Here is a 25,874-nt window from a genome sequence, read left to right on the forward strand (position 1 = left end):
ATTATGGCTATGACATCACTCACGTCTCTAACGTGATCCTCAAACATGCTCTCAGACGTCTTCTATATCTCTAATGTGATCGTTCTCTCTCACATGTTCTCTCTCCATTTTATAATATTTTTCCTTAGAGTGAGGTCATTTCGCATTTCATAAGCATTTGCGTACGCGCATCTGCACTCTGTTATAGTTAGCTGACTTGATTATCCTGCACACAAGGTTAAATATCAATCAGCTCAGCTGATATTAATATCCCAATAAGCGTTTATTTATAAAAATCAAACTTTTATACTTAAATAACCTATATATTTTTCTCCAACTCTTCTGAATATAGCCCAGTCTAATATTTAGGTGATGATCTCCTTCAGTTGAGTGAAAAGAAAGTCACATGAAGCAAGACCAGCTGAATGGGGGAGGTTGTTTCAGTAGAGTGATGTTTTTTTTTTTTGTTTTTGTTTTTTTTTAGTTCATAACAACCAGATACTTACAGTATAATGAGCAGGTGCATTGTCGTGGTGAAGAGGCAAAAGTAAATGAAAATCTAATAACTGCAGAAATCTAAGGTTACAGGTCCATACTCTCAAGATAGCATAGTAAATAAAATCTCAATTAGTCCACATAATTTTTGACCGTCTGTGAAGAAACGAACATGTCTGAATTCAAAGATTCAAAATCATGAAGAACTAAGGTGTTCTGAGAGATCCCAAATTCTTTTAGTGTGTGGACATAGTTTTCTGCCTTGACAGGGTTCAAAACCGGTTTGGAAACCTAGCAGATGATGTCCTCCCCCCCCCCTCTCTGCAACCTCTTTCTTGCAGAAGAGATGTTGCGAGTCTATTTCTATCGTTATTTTCATGGCAAGTGCTCGGCTGAGCTTCCATCTATGGTCCTTCTCCTCCACAAGACTTTCGCAGCAACTATATGTCTAACTACAACTACTAACAATTCCCTCCACTCTCTATCTGTATCTAAATGCAAATTCCATGAATAAAGTTTCTTTCCTAGAACTGTCTCCCTGTGGAACTCTGTACCACGAACCAGCTTCCCAGCTAACTACAACAGGTTATATTCAAGTCCAATATGAACATGCTCTTGTTGAGCCGCCTCCTGTAAATAATCAAATTCCACTCCCCACTATTCATCACTGGGCTGTTGTCTCACGGACAACCTTACACTCATGACCTCTTATCCTCGAGTGGCCTTCAGGCCTTAATAAGTGGTGACTCCCTCGTAAAGTCTTTTATCCACAATATTTGATTGATTGAGCCTTTTTAGATTTCATAGTGGGGGAAAGGGAGAGGACAAAGAAAAAAAAAACACATTTCATGGAGTGGGGCATAGGAGCTATCGATTCCACGACCCTGGTTATAACCTTTGGGCTGCACTTTCAACCGCCTCGAATTGTCCGTTTCGTGCTACAGTGAGAAATTGCTTCTTCAGACACGCACAGATTTTAACGATGAATATGATTACTAAATTGCTGGCTAAACTCAGTCTGACAGATCCAATAACTGCTCACGAAAATTAAACTGTTATTTTAATATGACTAATACTGCTGCTGCTACTACTACTACTACCACATATGCCGCGTAGCGAGAAGTGCATCATTTAAGTATTTTCGTTTCTAATTGGATTTAAGTTGGTTACCTAATTGCAAAGCGGATTACATTAATTAGATTGCATATGATTAACATCCGGCATAATTACATTAAAACACCGGTTCCTGTCAGATCACCGAAGTTAAGCAACGTTGAACCTGGTCAGTACTAAAAAGGGTGACCATTTGAGAATATCAGGTGCTGTATGTGCTCTCTGCTTATCTCGGCATTGTTTCCAGTCAGATTTGGGCCTCTCCTTGCCACTGGACCCAATCAGTAGCGATTCAGGTGAGATGTGGTTGGAGATTGTACAACTCTTGCTTCACAATTACACGCGCAGTGGTGTTCATTGTCTCTTGAGACTAAATGGAGGCATCGAATTACGACACACGCTAATAGTAGGTTGTTTTGGTTTACAGCATATCAACCCTTTTTTTGGGGGGGGGGGTTTAATACCGAATCCAGTAAATTTGGAAAAAAGTTTTCATGTTTCCAAGTTCTTTATATCTTCAAATATTTATTAATGAAGTTTGGTTTGCTTGTTTTGTTTTTTACGTCATATCAACCTTTTTCAGTAATTTTGGAGAAAAAAATGGGTACTTATGCACTTATTCTAACATGCTGAAATAATAATGTTAAATAAAGCCATTTTTAACATGGGGAGGGGGTCTGTTTTGTACTTTCACCTAACAATCTAATTGTGGTCCTGGATATGACCTTAAACTATATCCAATGGTGAGGTCCTAGCTTGCGGGCTTTGGGGAGTATGGAGCCACCCTTTAATTGCCATTGCTCCCAGGTCCACTCTGATCAAGAATGGTAGTACCTGTTAGGGTCCCAACTATGGGTTAAATAGAAACTGACTTGAAAAATATTCTCTTAAAAACTCTTCAAAATCACTGGATTCGGCATTAAATTACCTAAAAAGGGCTGATATGCCGTAAAACAAAAGCAACCATCCAACAATCTAATTGAAAAAAAGATTTAGCAGGTAACAAAGGAAGCAGCAAATAGGATTTATCACTAGACAATAGACAGTAAGGTAGACAAAAGAAACTTGTTTGTCAGAGTAACAAGAACAATGGACCTGAGATATATTTAGATTTGGTTTGCGAGTATTTTAAGATTGATAATGAATTTATGAAGCTGAGGATTGGCAAGGGGTTTTACTGTAACGTTGTCTGCCAAATATGCGTTGTTTCCAGTTTTAGTCACATTAGAGGTGAAGATGAAGAATAGGAAATAACTCAAACTCACTTGTTCTTTGTAGCAACAACATTTATTTCCTCATTGACACAGCCGTGACGTCATGCACAAGACCTCAAATGTTATCCTGTCTCTCACGTGACCGCGAACGTTATCTTGTCTCTCACGTTTTAAGATAGTAATGATTTGGACCCTTTAGGACGGTAGTGATTTAGGTGACTGTCAACAGTTATCAACTTGATAAGTTGGAGTAGTTTGGATGTAGTTGAAGACGGATCATGACTCAAAACAGATGGAAATATGAATTATATAAAATATATTTCATATTACCCACCTTTACGCGTAGAATCTGTTAATTAAAGAGTGGATTCCGTACATATAAATATATATATGCACTAGTGATGAGAAGATTCCAATATTTTTCCGCTACCATTTCCAATTCCAATTCTTTATAAATCTCTAAATATTTCACTATAGAGTTGTTAGATTTTACCTAATTACCGTAAAAACACTCTTGTGGGAAATGATCTGTCGATTTTAGTTTTACTGGTATTTTAAAATCAACAAACATTTATTATTTTACTAGTAGGGAGACCCGACGTTATCTGGGATTGAATGCTGATCAACGAATATTTCACACTCCTATATTTTTATTGTCATTGAAATCCGTGAAATCGCCCGAGAGGAAGCTTCACATGCCTCCATGCAGTAACTTAGTCCAAAATATATGTTATTCTACATTGCACTCTAGAAAACCAACTGTTTCTTTTATAAAATTATTTTATATAAACTTCTTTCCAGTTAACAAAAAAAAAAAAAAAACATTAAGAAATTTACGTGCGGGGTTTTAACCCACAGGCCATGTCATGCAAAAAGAAAAAAAGCAAACCCCCTAAATTTACAAGTTTTATAAAATTCTTAATGAAAAAAAAATAAAGAAATTTATATGCGGAGTTTGAACCTACAGACCGCATCAGGCAAAAAACAAAACACGCTATCAACTTACCCACAGTAGAATTTTCACGGCCTGTTGTTCTATCATTGTTTCTAAGCGACGACATGAGAAAAATGGCTTTACCGATGATAAATGAAAATAACGGTTTAGATTATCCTAATTATCGAGGGTATTCAGAGACAAAACTTAACTAAGATCACTCCCAGACTTGTACGCTAAAGTTTGGTAAATTTTAAACAAAATCTGTTCAGCCGTTTTGGAGTCTATAAGGAACGAACTCTCACACACACAAAGTTGTATTTATATAATTGTAGAGATCATTATTACTAGCAATGAAACATTTTGCTTTAATCAAATAAAAAAAAATGACAAAAGAATCGTCTTGGTATCCGAAAATAGGCACATTTTTTTTCCGATTCTGATAAATCGTCCAAACACTAATATATATTATTTGTCTTTGTTTTTTTGATACTTTTTGAATGAATTCAATTATGTATACAAAAGTGCATTTTTACTTAAATGCAAGTTGGGAATAATTTTCCCTTTAAACAATTTTGGTACCCCTCAAATGGGGAGCAGTATATATATTATTTTTAAAATATAATTATCCACTGACATGTGTTTTGTCGTTTACGACTCATCAGTGATTCGAAATCGAGACCCCCATGGTAAGAAGCGTAACCCCTTATATTTATATACAGGGTGGAATGATAAAATTGTCGCCCTAGAAAAGACGACATGATTCCATTTCCATTTGATCAAAACCGTTTTCTATTTTTGTTGTAGACCATCTACTAGTTACACCAGTTGTATACAAATCCCAGAAGCGATGAGAGCCTTCTATCATCTCTGAAAGTGGCACAATGTTCAACGAGCGAGATCGGAGATGCACCACTGTACAACTCATGTTCTCTACCGATCCAAGTTATGACAACAGGACCATTGCCAGCACTCTCAAAATGCATCGCTGGATTAAGGACATGCCCAAAGTGATGAAAACGAAGTTTCCAGCTACGGTTATTGTCTTTGGTGTGGTTTCAAGTGAGGGCCATATCATGCCACCTTGCATCTTCAAAGTCGGCTTGAAAGTCAACACCAAAGTGTACCATGATGTGCTGAAAAGTGTGGTGATCCACTGGTGCGCTTAGATGGTTGCTTACAGGCCCTGGGTGTGGCTGCAGGACTGTGTGCTGACCCACAAGTCCAAAGAGATCAAGACTTGGCTTCAGAAGGAATGTTATGATTTTGCACTCTTCTCTCACCAGTCCCCTCCTCCCCCGACCTAAAACCGCTGGACTACTTTGTTTGATCATATGTCAAGAACATCACCAACATGACCTCCTACAACACCAAAGCCAGCCTGATCGCCTTCATCCGCTAAATGTTCGCCAAGTTCCTGCCAGCACTTGTGCAAAAGGCATGTTCCCAGTTTCAGATGTGTATCAAGGCGGTAATTGAGGCTAAAGGCGACTATATTAAATAAGTTACTTGAATTGATTTTTTTTCAATAAGTTTTAAAATAAGGCTGTAGTGTTCTTTTCTTTAGGGTGACACTTTTATCGCTTCGCCCTGTGTGTGTGTGTGTGTGTGTGTGTGTGTATATATATATATACACACACACACACACACACACACACATGCATACACTAGCTGTACCCTGCCACACGTTGCTGTGGCTCAATTTGGTGCAATGGAAAATTCTAATAAAAAGAGAAAATGCATGTTTTTTATATTCTTAGTACAGCAATCCACTCCAAAAAAAAAAAAAAAAAAAAAAAAAAAAAAAAAAGCGAAAATGAAAAAAAAAAATGGTACTCTTGCAGAATTGGATCCGAATTCTCGGAAGTTTCCGTCAATCATGGCTTGGGCTCGACCAACATTCAGTGGATTAAGCCGAATGTTGCTAAAACGTTGAAACGCTATATTTTTTTTTTATTGTATTAAAAAATGCGAGTTTTTAATTAATATTGGGGTGGGGGTTGGAGGGGGGGTTACTATACAGATTCGAAAAAGTTGTGAAAGCAAAGGTAAGGTAAATTACGTTTCTACCTAACTGGATAATTTGTTAGTGGTTTTATTTAATGTAAAATGTTTAATCGGCTCGAAAAACTCTGTTTATCGATGCATTTGAAAAAGACAAATGGTCGCGGACTCTGTTGAATACATTAAGTTTGGGAAAATCAGTTAAAAACTAAAAAACTATACAAAACAGTGTCAGACACGTACTGATTATGTTATCGTGACACAGGCTGACATATTCGGTGGGTTTCTGACAGTATTTTGTATAGTTTTTCAGTTTATATCATTTTCCCAAACATTGACAGTGTCTGCCACCATTTTTATTTTTCAAATACACTAATAAACACTGTTTTTCGAGCCGACTAAACGTTACAATAAATAAAACGGGTTTGTATAACTAAACACAGAACGAAAAAGTCGTCGAAAAATAAATATAACAAATGTTATCAAAGGCAAGATAAAGTTACTTTTCTACCTAACTGGATAAGATTTTAGTGTTTTTATTTAGTGTAAAATGTTTAATCGGTTCGAAAACATGTAGTGTTTATTGGTATATTTGAAAAATACAAATGGCGGCAGACTGTGTTGAACACGGTAAGTTTGGGAAAATGAGTTAAAACTAAAACTATACAAAATACTGTCAGGAACTCACTCAATATATGTTATCGTGACATAGGCAAACATGTATTCGGTGGTTTTTAACAGTATTTTGTATAGTTTTTTAGTTTTAACTCATTTTCCCAAATTTAGCATGTTTAACAGTCTGCTGCTATTTGTAATTTTCAAATATAGCTGTAAATGCTGTTTTTCGAGCCAAATATACATTTTACATTAAAAAAAAAAACTAAAAAATTATCCATTTTTGTAATAAAGTAACATATCTTGCCTTTGATAATATTTGTTATACATTTATTTTTTGACAACTTTACAAACCCAATAAAAAGACTAAAAATTATCCAATTAAATAGAAAAGTAACTTATCTTGACTTTGAAAATATTTACTTGTTATATATTTGTTTTTGTTGACAACTTTTTCAAGTCTTTGTGCAAGTACAAACGACAAGGGGGTATTTTTCTGTCTAATTTTATTTTTGGTGCCGCGCTTAAATTTAAATTTCACGATATCTTTTTTAGGGGGGTATTTTTTTTTTACATTTGTTCCACCTCCACAATTTTCGACTATGCTGAATAAGAACATCTCATTTAAAATTTGCAGAGGCAAGTAGTTTTTGAGATATAAAGACCTGTACTATGCACTATAATTCATTGACGGCCATGAATAAACACGCCCAACCTCCTCATATTAAGAACGGCTTTCGGAATAAACAACACCCATGCTAACGTGTTTTAACCTTTTACCTGTCTTTCGTCTGTTAAAAACAACTTTTGGAATAAATACCACCATTCTCCCCATGTTAAAAACGGCTTTTGGAATAAACACCCCCAACTTACCCATGTTAAAAATTGTGGAGATGGACCTAATGTGAAAATTTACCTTTTGTTTTTGTTTTTTTTAATAAATTGTTAGTTGAAAGCACAGAATAGTGACAAAACACCATCCCCTCCCCTTGGTAAGAATGGCTGAAAAAATAACGGTTTTCTTGGTAGAAACTTTTCTGTATTTCACCTAACAATTTTTGGTGCTAATGCACTTACTGATCCGCGCTATTTTTTAAATCGTATTTCCAAAGTTTAATTAAAGTTTTACGGTTTTTTTTTGGTATTTTTTAAGATTAGGTGCAACTCCACAATTTTCTTTTATGCTGAATACAGAAATCGCATTGAAATTTTGTCAGAACTAAGTAGTTATCGAGATATAAATAGTTGTTTTATGCATTGTCTTCTTTGGCGGCCATCTTTGTTATGCGCGTAGATTTGTTTATGACTTGCATGCAGGCGCGTAAAAAAGATGATCGCCAGAGATTAAAATACATTATACAACTTTTTATCTCTCGATAACTACTTATTTCTGCAAAATTTCAATGTGATTTCCGTATTCAGCATAGTCGAAAACTTGTAAAAGTCGTCATTTAAAAGAAAGTTGTGGAGGTGGACCTAATCTAAAAATTTACCGTTTTTTTTTATTCAATTGTAAGGTTAAAGTACAGAATAAGTACAACCCCATGTTAAGAATGGTTTTTTAAATAATGTTATTATTTGAGCACGGATCAATAAGTGCATGAGTACCCAATTTCTTTAATAAAGATAAAGCATTCATAATTTCTTATATAAAAATAACTTCTGTAAAAAATTTTAAAAAAAGGAAGAAAAAAAGTGTACTTTCAATTTTTGTTAAAGGTTTTCTTAAAAAAAAAAACTCCGGTAAAAAAAAAAAAAAAAATTCATCGGTACTCATGCAGAGAGTGATTCGTGCTGAAATAATGTTATTATTTAAAAAGCAATTTTAACATGGGGACGGGAGGGTGTTTTGTACCTATTCTGTACTTTAACCATACAATTGAATAAAAAACATATCATAAAACTTTAATTAAACTTGGAAATACGATTTAAAAAAAATAGTGCGGATCACTCTCTGCAATAGCACCGAAAGTACAGAATAGTTAGAAAACATCTTCCTTCCACATGTTAAGAATGGTTTTCTAAATAATAATGGTAATGTTTCAGTACTGTTCCTTGTCTGCTTAAATTTAACTTTTGCTTATTAAATTGTTAGGTGAAAGTACAGAATAGTAACAAAACATCCCCCTTCCCATGTTAAGAATGGCTTTCTAAATGATGTCATTATTTCAGCACGGTAGCTTCTATCCATAAGAACCATGTTTTGTTTATTAAATTGTTAGGTGAAAGTACAGTATAGTTACAAAATACCGTCCCCACGTTAAGAATGTCTTTCCAAATAACATTATTTCAGCACGGTATTTTCTATGCATAAGTACTATCTATTTTTGTTTATTAAGTTGTTAGGTGAAAATATAGAATAGATCCAAAACTCTTTCCCCATGTTAAGAATAGCTTTCTAAATAATAACGGTATTATTTCAGCACGGTACCTTCTCTGCATAAGTACCATCTTTTTGTTTATTAAATTGTTAGGTGAAAGTATAGAATAGTTACAAAACGCCCTCCCCATGTTAAGAATGGCTTTCTAAATATTTTAGCACGGTACCATAAGTACCATGTTTTTATTAAATTGTTAGGTGAAAGTATTGAGCACTGTTGAAATAATATTTAAACATTGTGTACATATATTTTGGTATTCATGTAGAGAGTGATCCGTGCTGAAAAAATAACGTTATTAAAAAACCATTCTTAACATGAGGACGGGAGGGTGTTTTGTACCTATTCTGTCCTTTAACCTTACAATTGAATAAAAAAAACATATAAAACTTTAATTAAACTTAGAAATACGATTTAAAAAAATAGTGCGGATAACTCTCTGCATTAGTACCAAATATTATTTGAGCATGTTACGAATCTGTAAATTTTCTTCGAAAAGACCTGTACTTTCACCTAACAATTCATAGTTTTAATAATAAAAAAGTTCATATTTTCTTATATCAAAACAACTGTTTAAAAGAAACAACAAAAACAAAAAAAACAAAAACACTTCGTCTTTTATGCTTAAACTCAACTTTTTTTTTGCCTGATATAATAAAGAAAAAATTAAAAAAAAAAAATTTGGAAGATAAACAAATTGTTTTTGTTTTTTTTACTTATCGAGTAAACAGAAAATGAAATCTTCTAATTCGTCAAATCGTGGTGTATGAAATGAATTGAAACGGAAGTTCAGTTCTATCAACAAAACAGGTTCGCACTTATCGGCTTACGAAAAATATTTTTATTTTTTTTTTATATTTTTATAATTGGCGAAGTTAATTTATTTTAATAACATAGAAACATCCCTCGACTTTAAAGATGGATCGTCTGAAAATTTCAAATAAATTGGTAGTGTAGAAATATGGTTTTATCGACTTTGAACGAACCAAGAATTACATTTCTATATATAGATATAAGAATAACAGTGTAGTTACATTCCAAGATCCAAATATTTTTATGCAAAACAGCTCTCCCCCAGCATGTTAAAATTTCGATACATTTTTTTTCATCATGCGGAAATGACCGGTTATGTCAACGCCGTCTCTTTTCGTGCATATATTCTAAAAAATTAGAAATTATTTGCTTAGATATAAAAAAAATGCATGACAATATAATGCTGCTAGAAAATATATATATATATATATATATATATATATATATATATAGTCTGTTACCTTTTCCATCAAACGTTCAAAATCTTAACTGTGAGTATTTATTAACGCAAGAAAGTTCCAAGGAGACATAAATAAATATTTATTTTATTTTTTTTTTTTAGATGAAAAAAATTTAAATTAAAAAAAAAAAAAATCCATGAGTAAATCCAATATCTGAATTGTTATTCTCTGAAAAGGTCACAAAAAAGTTAAATTCCATGTTAGTTGTCAACTAGTGTCAAAGCTAATCTTCATGGACAGTGACATTTTCCAAATAGAAAGGTTTAAAAAAAAATAAAATAAAAATAAATTCCAAGTTTAAAACTGTTATCTAAATCGATAAGCAATTTTTTTTTTCTTTTTTTTTTTTTTTTAAGAAATCCAGTGACATTTTAGATGAGCAGTATCGGTTTCTTTTCAAAGTATTCTTTATAATATTTGTTTTTTGATAAGTCTGAGTTTATATTTGAGAGAAACAAATATATTCAGGAATAAAATAAAATACGCATCAAGTCCGCTTGAAAGCCAAATCACAACGTAATATTATAAAAATAAACAAATATTTTACTTGTTTGAAATTTATAACATAAATATGTTTTGGAGCCAAACTCCATCCTCAGTATGTTGTTTTGCTTTCTTTTTTTTTTCTTTTCTTTTCTTTTCATGTTGTAAATTTGGAGAAAGAAAAGTCTGTTTGTAAAGATCCGCGCGTTGTATCTCATCGGTTCTATTTTGAAATGTTGGAACTGTGCGTAGGAAACGCGAGAATAAGTCAAGGGTATGAGTTCCAAATAGAAACGTTGATTTAATTATGGAACTCACACCCTTGACGATATTTGTGAAGATCCCAAGAGTGCCACTGAAACCATTCCGATAAATATCGAGTCTGGCTTGTTCAACTTTTTCTTCATATTACTTGTTTTGATCAGGTTATTGCTTTCATCTTGAGTGTTATTTGTGCAATGTTTCGATCGGTGTAACCTCTGACCTTCGTCAGGCATGTTGGTTGCCATCTTGGAGAAGAAAGGAGAAAAGTTACTGGCTCTGTAGATGAGAACAATAGTCCGATCAAAACAAGTAATACAAACAATCAGCCCTCATCAAAAAAAAAAATCAGAACTTTTTCTTCGAGCTTATGCAGAAAAGGTACCGTGCTGAAATAGTAACGTTATTATTTAGAAACCCATTCTTAATATGGTGAGGGGAGGATGTTTTATAACTATTCTGTACTTTCACCTAACAATTTAATAAACGAAAGATAGAGAAAACTTAAATTTAACTTAAATACTATAAACAAATAGTATGTTGCTTTCTCTTTTCTTTTAGTTTTTTTTTTATTTATTAATGGAATCGGCACTTATCAAGGCTAGTGGTTGCTCGAGGTTAAGTCTTAAAGAGATCGTCAGAGTATCGGATGCAATAAATAGAATAATGTATTACCGCCATATCTGGGCTGGTGTATCTTTGTGCCTATTTTACAAGTACTTTAATGAAATGTGCTCTGATGAACTCATTATGCTTGTATCCCTTGGATGTACATATTCCTGACAGACCCACGCAGCAGCAAAATTCTACTTCCTCACTGTAGATGCCCGAGATACTAGAAAGCTTACTACTCTAATAGTTTATTTCCTCGGACTGTTAGACTTTGGAATTCCCTCCCCGTTTCTCTGACTGTACTAAGATGCAGAAATTCAAATGTAATGTGAACAATATCTCGCTTATCTATTAACATAGTCCTCTGTAGACATGGCCCCAAATAGTGGCCCCTTACGTCCAAGTGGCAATATGTTCTGCTTCGTGTGAACAGGAGTAAAAATAAGATTACTTAAAATGAATTGGTCATCCAAGAGGACGGCTCCTCAAGTATTTGGTTACATTAGACTTGAAGATGACCATGCTTTAGTCGGTTGGGAAGCAGTTTAGTCGTATTTAGTTCCGCAGATGGGACGTTCATTCATATGCGCTCATACATTACATAGGTGTGTGTGCGCACATATATATATATAGACACGCACACGCACACACACACACACACACACATACACATATATATGTATGCGCACACACACCTATGTAATGTATATATACTGCATAATCACATTGACACACCGGTTCTCATCAGATCACCAAAGATAAGCAAGTTGAGCCTGGCTAGTACAAGATGTATGACCATTTGTGAATTCTAGGCGCTGTATGTGCTCTCCGCTTATCTCGGCATTGTTTCCAGTCGTCCTGAACCTCCACTTGCCACTGGTATTCAACAATGTCGATTCAGGAGAGGTGTGGTTGGAGATTGCGCAACTCTTGCCATAAAAATTTCGCTTGCAAGCATAGTCTGTCAAGACTGAAGGAAGCTATATATATATATATATATATATATATATATATATAAGGACTTTCACCTCAATTTGTGTTTTCTGTCTGATAAATAAATGTTTTTAACTCTTGCTAAAGCGTTTCTCAACATATTTTATTAAATCTATGTACTTTATATATATTCGCCACTGCAGAAAAATAATTTTAAAAATTATGATTATAATTTACTTTATTTTGGTCATTGAAATTAAACTCAAATCATATATGCTCTGAATGTGAAAATACATATCTATTGAGCTTTGGAACAATTTATACGAGATTATAAAGAGTATATGCTTAAAAAGATATATGTATTTTTATATACGTTTAAGAATATATAAATATTTAATTAGGCATCGATTAATGTCCAAAGTTTTAGATTCTTTAGAATATTTTAAAAACAACAAGATTTTCTGAATTTTAATTTCTTAAATGTAAGACATTTTTAGCATCATAAATCATACTATGGATGTTATTCAAAATTGAAGCAAGGACTCCAGACATAAGGTTTAATATATCTTAATTTTACTCTTCATAAAGGGAGACATAAGTCGCGCAAAACTTCTAGTACATAATTAAAATGGTTTTATTTGTAGAATATGTACATATATATATATATGTGACTATTTAATCACGTAAATTAATATACAAAAATATAATTTTATGAAAATTTTCAGTTTTTACTTCAACAGTGCTCAATACATAGGTAAAGCTAGGTAGTAAGTTATAAAAATTTATATGGCAATTAAGCTACACAGAATATTCCGCATTTCACTCGCATGAGAATTCGTCGGGCTTAAAAATGAAAAAAAACTTGACGAATTCTCACGAGAATGAAATGCGGAATATTCTGTATAGCTTAATTGCCATATTTTTATAACTTCTCACGAGAATGAAACACGGAATATTCTGTGTAGCTTAATTGCTATACATATATTTATATCATCATCATCATCATCATCATGTGCTGTCCTTCGTGTCCAAAGACGACTTCCTGTGAACCATCATTCTCCACTTGTCACGGTCACGACTGAGGGTCTGCCAGCTTCCAGTAGGGATCAAGCTGTCCTTTAGATTTCGTTTGACGGTGTCACGAAACCTGAGCTTAGGTCTGCCTATGCCTCGTACCCCATCCTCTAGTTGTGAAAACAGTATCTGTTTTGGTAGTCGGGAATTCTCCATTCTCTTTACGTGCCCGGCTCATCGCAGGTTTTTCTGGATGAGCAGGTCATACATGCTTGGGAGGTTGGCTTGTGATAGGATCTCCCTGTTGCTGACAAAGTCATACCACTTGACATTTAAATCTGCCGGAGGTGTCTCATCATATAGGTGTTGAGCTTGCGGGCTACCAGTTTGTACACTGGCTAAGTTTCTGCACCATATAAGAGTGACGAGGATGATGGTGCGGTACACCAAGCATTTAGTTTTGAAAGTCAGGTCTTTATTTTTCCAGACCTTCTGTTTGAGTTTTCCATAGGATATGGAGATGTTAGCCATTCTTGTAGAAATCTCCTCGTCCATTTTGTTGTTGTTCATAACCGTGGTCCCTAGGTATTTGAATTTGCTGACATTGTAAAACTTCTGGTCTTGAATCTTAATTGGTTGGCTTGTTGCTGGTGATCCAGGGGCTTGTTGGTACATCATTCCGGTTTTCTTGATGTTAATCTTCAATCCGAAGGCCTTGGCTGATCCTGCGAAGCGAGTTATTATGTCCTGAGCATCCTCGTGACTATGCACTACAAATGCGGTGTCATCAGAAAACATGAGCTCCCGTACGAGTATCTTTGTTGTTCTATTTGCGGATTTGTATGCATTGACATTGAAAAGGTCTGCTCCCGGCTTAGATTGTATAAAAACACCCTTATCACAATTTCTAAAAGCATACCAAAGCACAACTGACAGGTAGAGTGAGAAGAGGGTTAGAGCGAGGACGCAGCCCTGTCTGACACCATTCTGTACGTCAAACGGATCGGAGAGCTCGCCCTTCAGCTTAACCGTGGCTTTCATGCCTGAATGAAGGGCTCTGACAAGGCTGGTGAAGTGTGCAGGAATGCCAAGCTTCAGCAAGACTTCCCAAAGAGTGCTTCGATCCACCGTGTCGAAAACCTTTGTAAAATCCACAAAGATCATGCACAGCTCCATATTTTGCTCCACACACTTTTCCTGGATCTGTTTGAGTGAGAAGATCATATCCGCTGTGTCTCTGTTTGCACGGAATCCACATTGTGCCTCAGGTAGCAAGGTTTCAGCATGCGCTGTAAGCCTGTTCAGGAGAACACTAGCGAACACAAATTTATTCATATAAATATGTGTTACCGCACAGCCTGTGATCTCCCTCCCCCCCTTTTTTTTTTAAATATTTTTCTAACTTACTATATATATATGTAGATATGCATAAGGTATTCGTATATATGCATGTATATATTGTTTGCATTACATAATCATTTTAAAATTATTATAATATATACATGCATATAATATTTCTATTAATTATATATTATACTATTATTCTCGCAATCGTTTAGCAAACTAGACCGGTGTATTTAATTTTTTTAGTTTTTTAAACGGGTGTGTGTTCGTCTCAATCGGATCAACATAGAAAAAACTGATTTCAAAGTATATATATATATATATTAGCAGGCAACCCGCGTTGCGCGGGTGTAATATACGTTTAAATATGATGTGTGAATTGATGCAGATTTCGGATTTATAACTATTAAGCAAATTTCTATTGATTATTATATTGTACCCAATATATATATAATAATGATTTTAAAAGTAAAAAGAAAAAAATTCTGTGTCATCAGCTGGATTCGAAACCAAAACATTCAGCACTCCGGTCTTAGTTGTTATCATTATATCACTTATGCAAAAGTCAAACTTATACACAGTGATAGACTGTCCGTTCCATCATATTCCGAAGAAAGTCCTCTTTTTCAAATGTGGGTTGTTTCAAATCTCTTTGCGGCGTGTGAACTTGGACTCAGTGTGAACAGGGTGGCAGAAAATATCGCGGCAAAAATACTCAATTCTTTTTTAGAGTAAGTGGAAACAGTCATTTCTTCCATCAGAGTACACTACTCAAAGGATGATAGACAGGTATATATATATATATATATATATATATGATTTTCAGAATGTGAGAGATTGTATAATAAATTCTACAGCCAAACAACGCCGCAGCTCACAGCTCTTGTGAGCTGCGGCGTTGTTTGGCTGTGGAATTTATTATATATATATATATATACACACACATAAGTGCATATATATTTACGCATTTTTCTAGAGATTTATTCTTAGTTTTGTAACTATATAAATATGTATTTTTTTTTTTTTTTTAGAAATATATTTGCATACAATCAGATAAATTCATAAAGTAATATCTTAAACAAATTGTGGAATTATGAAGTTCTAAAATATTCATGTTGTTGCAGTTATATGTATGTATATAAGCTAATTCTTGTCAGCAATATATTTTACACATTCAAGTGTGTATATACATACATTTGTATGAATAAATTTGTGTCAGATTTAATATTTTTATCAATAAATTTTCTAATCTACAATTTACATACTTACATATACACAAGAAAAGACAATGCACGTACAGAAACATACACATATCCACAGATACACACGCATATACATACACACACACACACACACACACACGTATATATATAGAGAGAGAGGGAGAGAGAAAAAAATTTAACGCACTAATTATTTTCTTTATTTTTGTTTGTTTTATAAGCTGAATAGGTTAGAAATACTAAATTATAAGTAACTTATGTTAATGTTTTACTGCAGTTTCACGGTAAATCCGATCGTCAACTTTATATTCTTACCTCTCACATATCCATGCATTTGAATGAAAGCTCAAACTTCCGAGATAGGAAGACGATTAGATTTATCTTGAAGCAGTAAACTGTTGACAATACAAACTCCTTTTAATTATTTATTGTTGTAAATCGATACTGAAAGGAGATTATATACTTCGTCTGTGCAAGATTTGCAGTGCTAGATCGTATGTGGCTTCATTTTGTGTGTGTGTGCGCACGCGCACACACACACACACTGTAATCCAGGTGATGTTTGTATTTACGAAGTGAAAGTTCGAATACTATTTACTGTGTTTGTATAATCGAAGTCGATAATATAATAATAAAAAGTTTATTTGAACCAACATAAACATGTTTCGAAATATGTAGCTATGTTAAGTCGTAGATATAATTAACTCGCCTTATGTGATCATGTTTATTACCACGACTGAAACATGTTCCGAAATTTGTAGTCATGCTATGCTTGTATAAAAAACATAATATATGAGAGAAAGACAGATAGATTCTTTTACATAAGTATGTTTGCATTTCGTTTTTAAATGTGCGTTTGTGTATCGGCCTGTTAAGATGGTATATGAGCCACGATATCTGACTTAAAAACTATAGAAGTGAAGTGATATTACAGAGTAAGTAAGTAAATAATAATAATAAAAATAATAATAATAATAATAATAAAAGACCATAAATGAAGCAAAAGCGGACGCTAAAATCATCGGAGGAGATTGCATTCCACGACTTTCAAAAATCTCGTATCAGTATTTTTATTAAAAAAAATTTTTTTTTCTTACTACCATCGCTAGTTATTAAACTTAAAACCTCTCGCTAGAAACCGTAGTAAAATATCTTTTATTCATTACGTATCACGTTTATTACACACACACACACACATATAGATACACACACACACACACACACATATATATATACACACATATATATATATACACACACACACACATATACACACACACACACATATATATACACACACACACACACATATATATATATACACACACACACACATATATATACACACACACACACACACACATATATATACACACACACACATATATATACACACACACACATATATATACACACACACACATATATATATACACACACACACACACATATATATACATACACACACACACACACACACACATATATATTTATACACACACATATATATATATATATACACACACATATATATATATACACACACACACATATATATATACACACACATATATATATACACACACATATATATATATATACACACACATATATATATATATGCACACATATATATATATATATGCACACACACATATATATATATATATGCACACACACATATATATATATATATGCACACACACATATATATATATATATACACACACATATATATATATATATATATACACACACATATATATATATATATATATATATATATATATATGTATGAGGGAGATTATTTTAGCGATTAATTTGTTTGATCTTCCATCGATACCTTCGGTTTCCCGGAAATAATGGGAAAAAATTGCAAAGATACCAAGTGTACCTGTCCTTCAGACGATATTGTGATAACGTAAAGCATTATTAAAAATATTTTTTACATTGTTTCTCAGAAAAAAATAATGTTCAGTCATTACAACTTCGACTGAAGAATTGGTACACTTGGTATCTTTAGCTCTGCAAGCTTTGTTTACATTGTTTCCATAAACCCGAAGGTATCGATGGAAGCTCGAATTAATGTATAGTGTTCGTTAAAATAAATCAACATATATAATTTCTCACGCACGTAGAGCACTAAATCCTAAAGCATTAAATCTCCGTCTGGAGTTGAGCACTGTTGTTAGTGATATCACCTATTTTATGATAATGCAAAATTCTTTATAAATCGAGTACTATTCAAGTAGTCGTCAATATTTATATAAAAACACTGTAGTTATCATTATCAGCATCCGCGCGGCCTGGTGGTTATAACTATTGACCATCAACTAGATGGGTGTTGGTCAATATCTGGCTTTCAATGGCTATTAACAGAGCTACACTGAGGATCTGTCATACAGAACAACAGGAAAGATATAAATGGAGCCTCAAGAGAGTTCGACATATGCGATCAAATATTGGTCTTTGTTAGGATTTGAAACTGACGGTACCGATGTTCTGATATTCTGTAATATATATGTATATAAATAATACGCTCTTAATTTTGAAATTTCTGAATCGAACACTATGTAGAGGTTCTCTCTCACTTACCTTACATGCAAAATATGATGAAAGTAAAAATAAAATAGACAAACCCCATAATTTATTATACCATACCTGTTCACACTGAAACACTTCTATATATTCTGAAATATTCTGTGGATCTATATTAAAAAACCTTGTTAAACTTTGTGACATATTTCCATTCTATGGAGGTCAGGTGCGAACGAACACCCCATAATTTTATTATACCATATTTCTTCATACTGATACATAATTATCAAAGTATACTTACGCAGATAGAAATGAAAAGTCTTTATTAAAGTTTGTGCCTATTTCCATTCTATGGAGGCCAGGCGCGAACGCAGACCTCACATTTTTATTATACCATCCCTATTTAAGTTAAAACATACTCATCAAAGTATTATGTACATTTATATCAGAACACTTGTAAACGTTTTTTTTTTTTTTTTTTTTTTAAATTTTTAAATTTTTATTTCCATACTTTGTGGACCAGGGGCGTGCGCAGACCCCACAATTTTAATGAATCATCATTATACCAGATCAAATATACCCATTCCTGTATCTAGATACATCTATCATTATATGTGATCAGTTTTCTAGGAATACGGTTGACTATTATAGAAAACTGATCACGTATAATGATAGAAGATGTATCGAGACACAGGAATGGGTATGTTTGATCTGGCATAATGATGATTCATTAAAATTGTGGGGTCTGTGTACGCGCCTGGTCCACAAAGTATGGAAATTCGTGACCAGACACACACACAAACGTTCAGCTTCATAGATATGTGTGTCATCCTCATTGTTTCGCTGTATCATAGCTCTTCAGTGTGGCTAGACAAACACCTATCAAACCAATCCCCATCGAGTTGATAATCAGTAGCTGTACCCAACAGGCTACGGGATCGTCATCGGCAATGATTCCAACAATGCTTTATACAAACATTGACCGCCGCTCTCACAGTGCTCATTCCGATAATGGGGATTTGTGTGTGTTTAAATTCAAAAGCACTAGGCGTAACTTCTGATTTAATGGCCATCATCCATTAAATCACGCGTTATGATTAAATAAAAGCTAGCTCTCAAAATTCCCAGAGGGCTGTTAGCTTAGAAAACAGTGTCTGTAGGAGTAGGTCAGCGAGTACAATGAAGGACCGGATAAAATACTTCGTAAAATTCAGTTGTAAAAGTTACATTCTCCTGCAAGCTGAAGGTTCAATCCTTAATGCGGGTGACACTCAAACTACAATTACGAATACTTAGAATTTCTATCCAGTCATTGCTAGCAGAACAAGAACATGACACCTCCATGGATCAAATAATGGGTTCCGTGCAGATTCTCGAGTTCGACAAGAAAGATACCAGAGTTCACGATATACCTGAAGAAGATCAGAGGTTAGATCTCTGAAAACGTTTTGAAAATTATACTCAAGATGAGAACAGTAGTCCGAAGAATCCAAATGATAAGAATAACAAAGATGAGGATAACATTCTTCTAGAAAACATGTGGATAGTGCGAATTATACATCGACAGATGCAAAACAATTTTGGTCTGTTTCTGAATCAATTCCAACTTTAGAACGTGTTATTTTTGTAACTTTTATTGTTTTTTAATGTCTAAGAATTGATGGAAGTGCATGATCAGCTAAATCGATACAATTACAGACTATGGAATCTGATATACTAAATGCAAATACGTACGGATACAATAACGGTAAAATATGCATTTCTAATGTTGGTAAACTCCAATTCTGCCCCGCCCCTCTTAGTTATAGATAAAAATAACAATTTGTGTTCGAGTAATTGTAGCCGACGGATCGTTTTCTAAAGGGATTGCGATCCGGCATTAAATAACCTGAACAGTGTTATGTCCTCCATAACAAAAACATGTAAAAAAAAAAATAATAATAAAATGGCAGGAATTATTCGAACTGAGTGTTATTCTTATATCGTTTCAGCAAATGAAACCTCCGGTGCATCTTGTTGAACTCGGGAATCAGTACAGAATTTCGATTGGAAATTATTATTTAAACCACAGGAGAGTAGCAAGCTCTCGTTCCGTCAGCCATGACTGAGTAGAAGTCTAAGTAATTTGCAATTGTATTTTGAGTATTGCACGCACTGCGAATTAAACCTTCAACTTCCAGAAGACTATATATTATTATTTTTTTTATTGTTTATTTGTAATCATTTTTTACTGAAGAAGGACAGAGGATGAGTTGGCCGAAACCTGCTGAAACAACAACCTTTAATGCATCCAAAACCAAACTCCTATCCTTACATCATCAACGCTCTGATCCCCATCTGGCATCAATTGTGATGGATGGCTCTCGTCTGGGTGAGGCCCCTTGTTTTGACAAGCTTCTGGGTTTGACCTTTACTCCTGATCTGAAATGGAACACGTACATCAAGTCTGTTGCTAAGGTTGCTGGAAAGATGGTGGGATCCTTCTACCGCTCCAGAAGATATCTCACTACTGATGCAATTCTCTTATATAAAAGCCAAGTACGTCCAAGGATGGAATACTGTTGCCATATCTGGGCAGGAGCTGCTAAAAACAGCCTATCCTGCCTTGACAGTACAAAATAGACTTCATGGCTTAGTGGGAGATGCCCTTTTCTCTACCCTGCAACCTCTCTCCCACAGAAGAGATGTTGCGAGCCTATCCTTGTTTTATCGTTATTTCCATGGCAGGTGCTCGTCTCAACTCCAATCTCTGGTCCCCCCTCGCCAATCTTTCATGAAAAACACCCGTCTAGCTGAATCCACTGTGAAAAATTTCCCCCACTCTATATCTGTGCCTAAATCAAAACGCGGATTCCATGAACAAAGCTTCTTTCTTAGAACTGCACGCCTGTGGAACTCTGTTCCGTCTGCCTGCTTCCCACCTGACTACAACTTGAATGTGTTCAAGTTCAACGTTAACAAATTCCTAATGAACCGCCCCCCTTAAGTAAACATTTCATCAAATCTCCACACTAACGTAATGTACTTGCAATAACCCTTATCCCTGAGTGGCTTCCGGGCCTTGATAAGTGGTGATCACTGTGTAAAAAAAAACAAAAAAAACTATTAAGATGGGATAACAGTCCGAAAAAGAATGAATACTCCAGAAGACGATCACTTAGAACTTATTATAAATAAGCACTTTATCCGTTTCGTTATGAGTTCTTGCAGACAAGACAAGAAAGTCGAAGGTTACATTGGTGAAAATGTTGTGAAAACAACACTCAAGATGAGAACAGTAGTCTGGAGAATCAAAACTAGCAGGACCTGTGGAAATTCCACAAGGAACTCATTCATATGTAATATATTGATGTAGGCATTCTGTAGATGTTCAGTGTAAATGGAGACGCTCTGATATTATTGTAGCTCTTTTGTTAAAACTACAGAAGTGTTTATCTAACCTAGCAGGGACGCCCGGCGTAGCTCGGTCGTAAAGTACGCTTAAATATGATATTTAATTCTTGTATTTTAATTATTACAGAGTTAATGTTCTATCGATTTTTATATTTTTTTATTTTATATATTGCTATTTTAAAAATAAAAAAAATATATCCATGTGACTTGGGTGCATCAGCTTGAATCGAAACCAAAACTTATGAAAAAAAAATACACACACACACACAAACATATAGTCATGCACATAGAGTACTGTTTCGCTGTTTCACAGCTCACCAGTGCGGCTAGACATATATATAATGAACTTGAGTTAATTCAGCTATAACCAAAACTTAATTTTGGATAAAATTATTTATTAAAGAAATAGATTACTGGAGTGCCATCAACTATAACCGAAACCAAAACTTATCAAGAATTTCTGGTAAAATTATTTATTACAAGACATGGAAGTCCATAACAATCAAACGACAGTCACTCAGATCTAATCGTGATACACAAAACAAATATCATAGACTTTATCTTATTAATATATAGATAATACGAATTATCAGTCATCTCCAAACATTTTGCAACATTTTTTTTTTTCTTTTTAAAAATCGGAACAATTAATAAAAAATATAGACATTATTTTGTGTTTGTTTTTTGCCGCCTTGGACAAATACATATCGAATTACATTTCTATTTTTTTTTTTTTTTTTTTTTTTTTAGATGACTGATTATTCGTATTCTTCAGACTACTGTTCTCATCTTGAGTGTTATTTTTCACAACGTTTCGGTCAATGTAACCTCCGACCTTCTTCAGGTGTATCTTGTCAAATTCGGAATTTTGTATGGAATCTCTAATAGGACATTATTTAATCCGCGAGGATAACATGCTCTCGTTCCGTCAGCCACGACTGGGCAGAATTCCTAAGTAATTCGCACTTGTATTTTAAGTATCACATGCACTAAGAATTGAATTTTCAACCTACAGATGAGTGTAACTTCATGATTGAATTTTACTAAGGGTCCTTACAGAGTTTGTCAAGATATACCTGAAGAAGATTGGAGGTTACATCGACCAAAATGTTAAAATAACACCCAAGATGAGAATAGTAGTCCGAAGAAGCCAAATTATACAAATATGCAGAATTATTTTTATTTATTTATTTGCTAATAATCGAATATTTATTAAAATCAAAGATAAAGTAAGGGAAAACTGAATATATATATATATATATATATATATCACAATCACGTTGACACACCAGTTTTCGTCAGATCACCGAAGTTAGGCAACGTTGAGCCTAGCTAGTACCGGATGCATGGCCGTTTGGGGATAGTAGACATTGTGTGTGCTCTCCGCTTATCTCAGCATTGTTTCCAGTCATCCTGAACGTCCACTTTAACTCCATTTAACATCGCCGACTCAGGAGAAGTGTGGTTGGAAATTGCGCAACTCTTGCCACAAAAATTTCCTCCGCAGGCAGCCTTACAGTGGGTATCCATAGTCTGTCAAGACTGAAAGAAGTTATCTATAATATAAATCTCGCCTGTCTGTATGTATGTATGTATGTATGTATGTATTTATGTATGCCCAAAACTTTCGACAGAGGCGACGAATTTTCACGCGATTGATATCGTTTTGAAGCTCGACCATTCGGACGACAAATATCGAACTGGGCCCTTTTCTACAAGGAGGGTTCGCTTTTTCGCCGATATTTTCGAAAGTCACGCCCTCTTTTCGATTGATTAGCCTTAATTAAAACCTTCGTCGCTTCCAGTTTGGCGATGGACGCAAAAGCAAAGATGTCACGTTTTGTTTTTCACTCTCATTTCCTCCTTCGCGGTACGGGTTCCAGCCTGCCTTTTTTATTCGTTTATTTATTTATTTTTATTTATTTTTATTTTTTTGCTCGACACACACCTCCAAACACCCGGGCACCCAGGCTAGTATATATATAAAATGTAAACATGATTTTATATTTTGGAGTAGATATTCATTCCTCCTTCATGCCGGGTAAATACGGCGAAATTTTATGTTCCAAATTCTTGTTAACAAAAAAACAATTTCTTTCAAATAAGAGTAAGAAAATGAAACGATTATGGTAATTCTTTTCTTTCGTTGAGTTTATCGAACTGGATTTTCCAAAACACAAACTTGCCTCATATACGCGTAAGCTTCACAGTGATGGAAGAAAAAAAAATAAATTGAAATTATTTCCAAAGGAAATAAAATGCATCAAATTCATAACAAAGTCACAAAAACAAAGATATTTTTTTTTGAAACCAAGAATATTTTTAAGATACGTTCATTTATCTGTGGGTTATTTTTTGTTTTTGTTTTTTTTTATGAAAATGACAAACCAAAGAAATATTTAATTTAAACAAAATTTCATTTTCAAACAAGAAAAATGCTATTTCAAACTTAAGCATGACAAACCAAATATAACCTTATTTTAAACTTAAGCATGACAGACTAAAGAAAATGTGATTTCAAACTTAAGCATTAGAGAATAAATAAAATTTTATTTTATCTTAAGCATGAAAAAAAAAGACTATTTCCAGCTTAAGAATGAACAGACCAAAAAAAAAAAAAAATATTATTTCAAACTTAAGGGTAACAGGCCCCAAAAAAATTCTATTTTAAACTTTAGTGTGACATACCAAAGAAAATTTTATTTCAAACTTAAGTATGAAAGTTCAAAAGAAATGCTATTTCAAACTTAAGCGTAGCAGACCAACGAAAAGAAACTTGAGCATTGTATAACAGAATTTTATTTCAAACTTAAGCGCTAAATATCAAAGGAAATGCTATTTCAAACTTAAGGGTGACAGACTAAAGAAGATTCTATTTTAAACTTTAGTGTGACAGACCAAATAAATTTTTATTTCAGACTTAAGCGTGACAAGCTAAATAGAACTTTATTTAAAACTTCAGCATGACAAACCAAAGAAAATATTTCAAACTCGTATGTGACATATGACAGACCAATACGCTGTCAAAATATATAAATTTTACATATGACAGACCGGCCGACAGACATCTCTTCTAGAAATCTGTGGACGTACGTCTCAAAATTATTTTTTCCAAAAAAAAACTTCAATTAAAGCGTTTCAAGTTTAAATAGTACACTCATAGTATTACTCATCTCTCGGCTGGTAATAATGGTTTCACTAACCCTTATCCTCGAATGGCTGTTGGCCTTGAAGTGATGACCCAATGGTAAGAAAAGTACGCGCAAGGTGTAGTAACCAGTGTTTTGTTGAAGCTCTATAACAAAGCTACGAAAACTGTTTGGAAACCATTTACAAGTAATGCTACTGAAGTTTCTGTTACTTGTAGAATGTTAGCGACAATAACAGAGATCGTAAGAAGAATAAACGCTGTTCACTCAAGCTAAAAAATATAAAGACAACAACAACAAAAATACCCCCCCTAAAAAAAGACGGAAACAATTAATACTGGATTAAAAAGAAAGTCTGTATAAACTAACCTGAACTGTTGGAATGGCCAGAGTCCATGTCGAGGTGCGTCCTAATATAAAACTAGTGTGTGTAACCGCTGCTGTTTTTCTTGACAACTCCTCGGCAGGGATGCGAGTTCTATGTGAATACGGCTGGGAAGCCTGCAGTCCTAGCAAGTGTGTTGTGTGCGTCGTGGCTGCTCCAGCCACTGACAGGCTGATGGGCTTCACTTAAAATGGAGACAGCCTAACCCGCCGCCTCTCCCCACCTTTCTCTGTCCATAGGGAAGATTTCACTCATTTCCTTTATGACTGAACAACACACATACACACTTGCATAATAAACCGGTATATCTACACAACCAACCCCTCTCCCTCTCTCTATACTTCTCTTCCCCCCACCCCCCCTCTCTCTCTCTCTCTCTCATGCACACAGACACAAATCTTATATATTGGATCTACCCAAGTTGTTACTGCGATGACAGTTTTTTTTTTCTTTTCTTTTTACACATTTTTTTTCAATTAAATATTTTCTTTTTTTAAATTTATTTCCCTTTTACAATTAAGCTTTTGTATACGCAT

General features: G+C 34.1%; 1 protein-coding gene and 1 pseudogene across 3 annotated transcripts in view; one reads left to right on the forward strand and one right to left on the reverse strand.

Annotated features, from left to right (window-relative positions):
• LOC145242985 (protocadherin beta-16-like) overlaps window positions 1-25,672 on the reverse strand; it is a 470,505-nt gene extending 444,833 nt beyond the window's left edge. For 2 of the 3 annotated variants that reach the window (XR_013862833.1, XM_080106106.1), the window contains exon 1: window positions 25,323-25,661. The gene's annotated coding sequence lies outside the window, so the exon portion shown is untranslated. Of the gene's footprint in view, window positions 1-25,322 lie in introns of all 3 variants that reach the window. The other variant, XM_080106104.1, reaches the window with a different exon arrangement.
• On the forward strand, window positions 1,688-1,805 carry LOC145243145 (5S ribosomal RNA; annotated as a pseudogene).
• Window positions 25,673-25,874: the final 202 nt, after the last annotated feature.

This window comes from Euprymna scolopes, chromosome 21 (assembly GCF_053919585.1).
Source record: "Euprymna scolopes isolate OS-2025 chromosome 21, ASM5391958v1, whole genome shotgun sequence".
NCBI lineage: Eukaryota > Metazoa > Mollusca > Cephalopoda > Sepiida > Sepiolidae > Euprymna > Euprymna scolopes.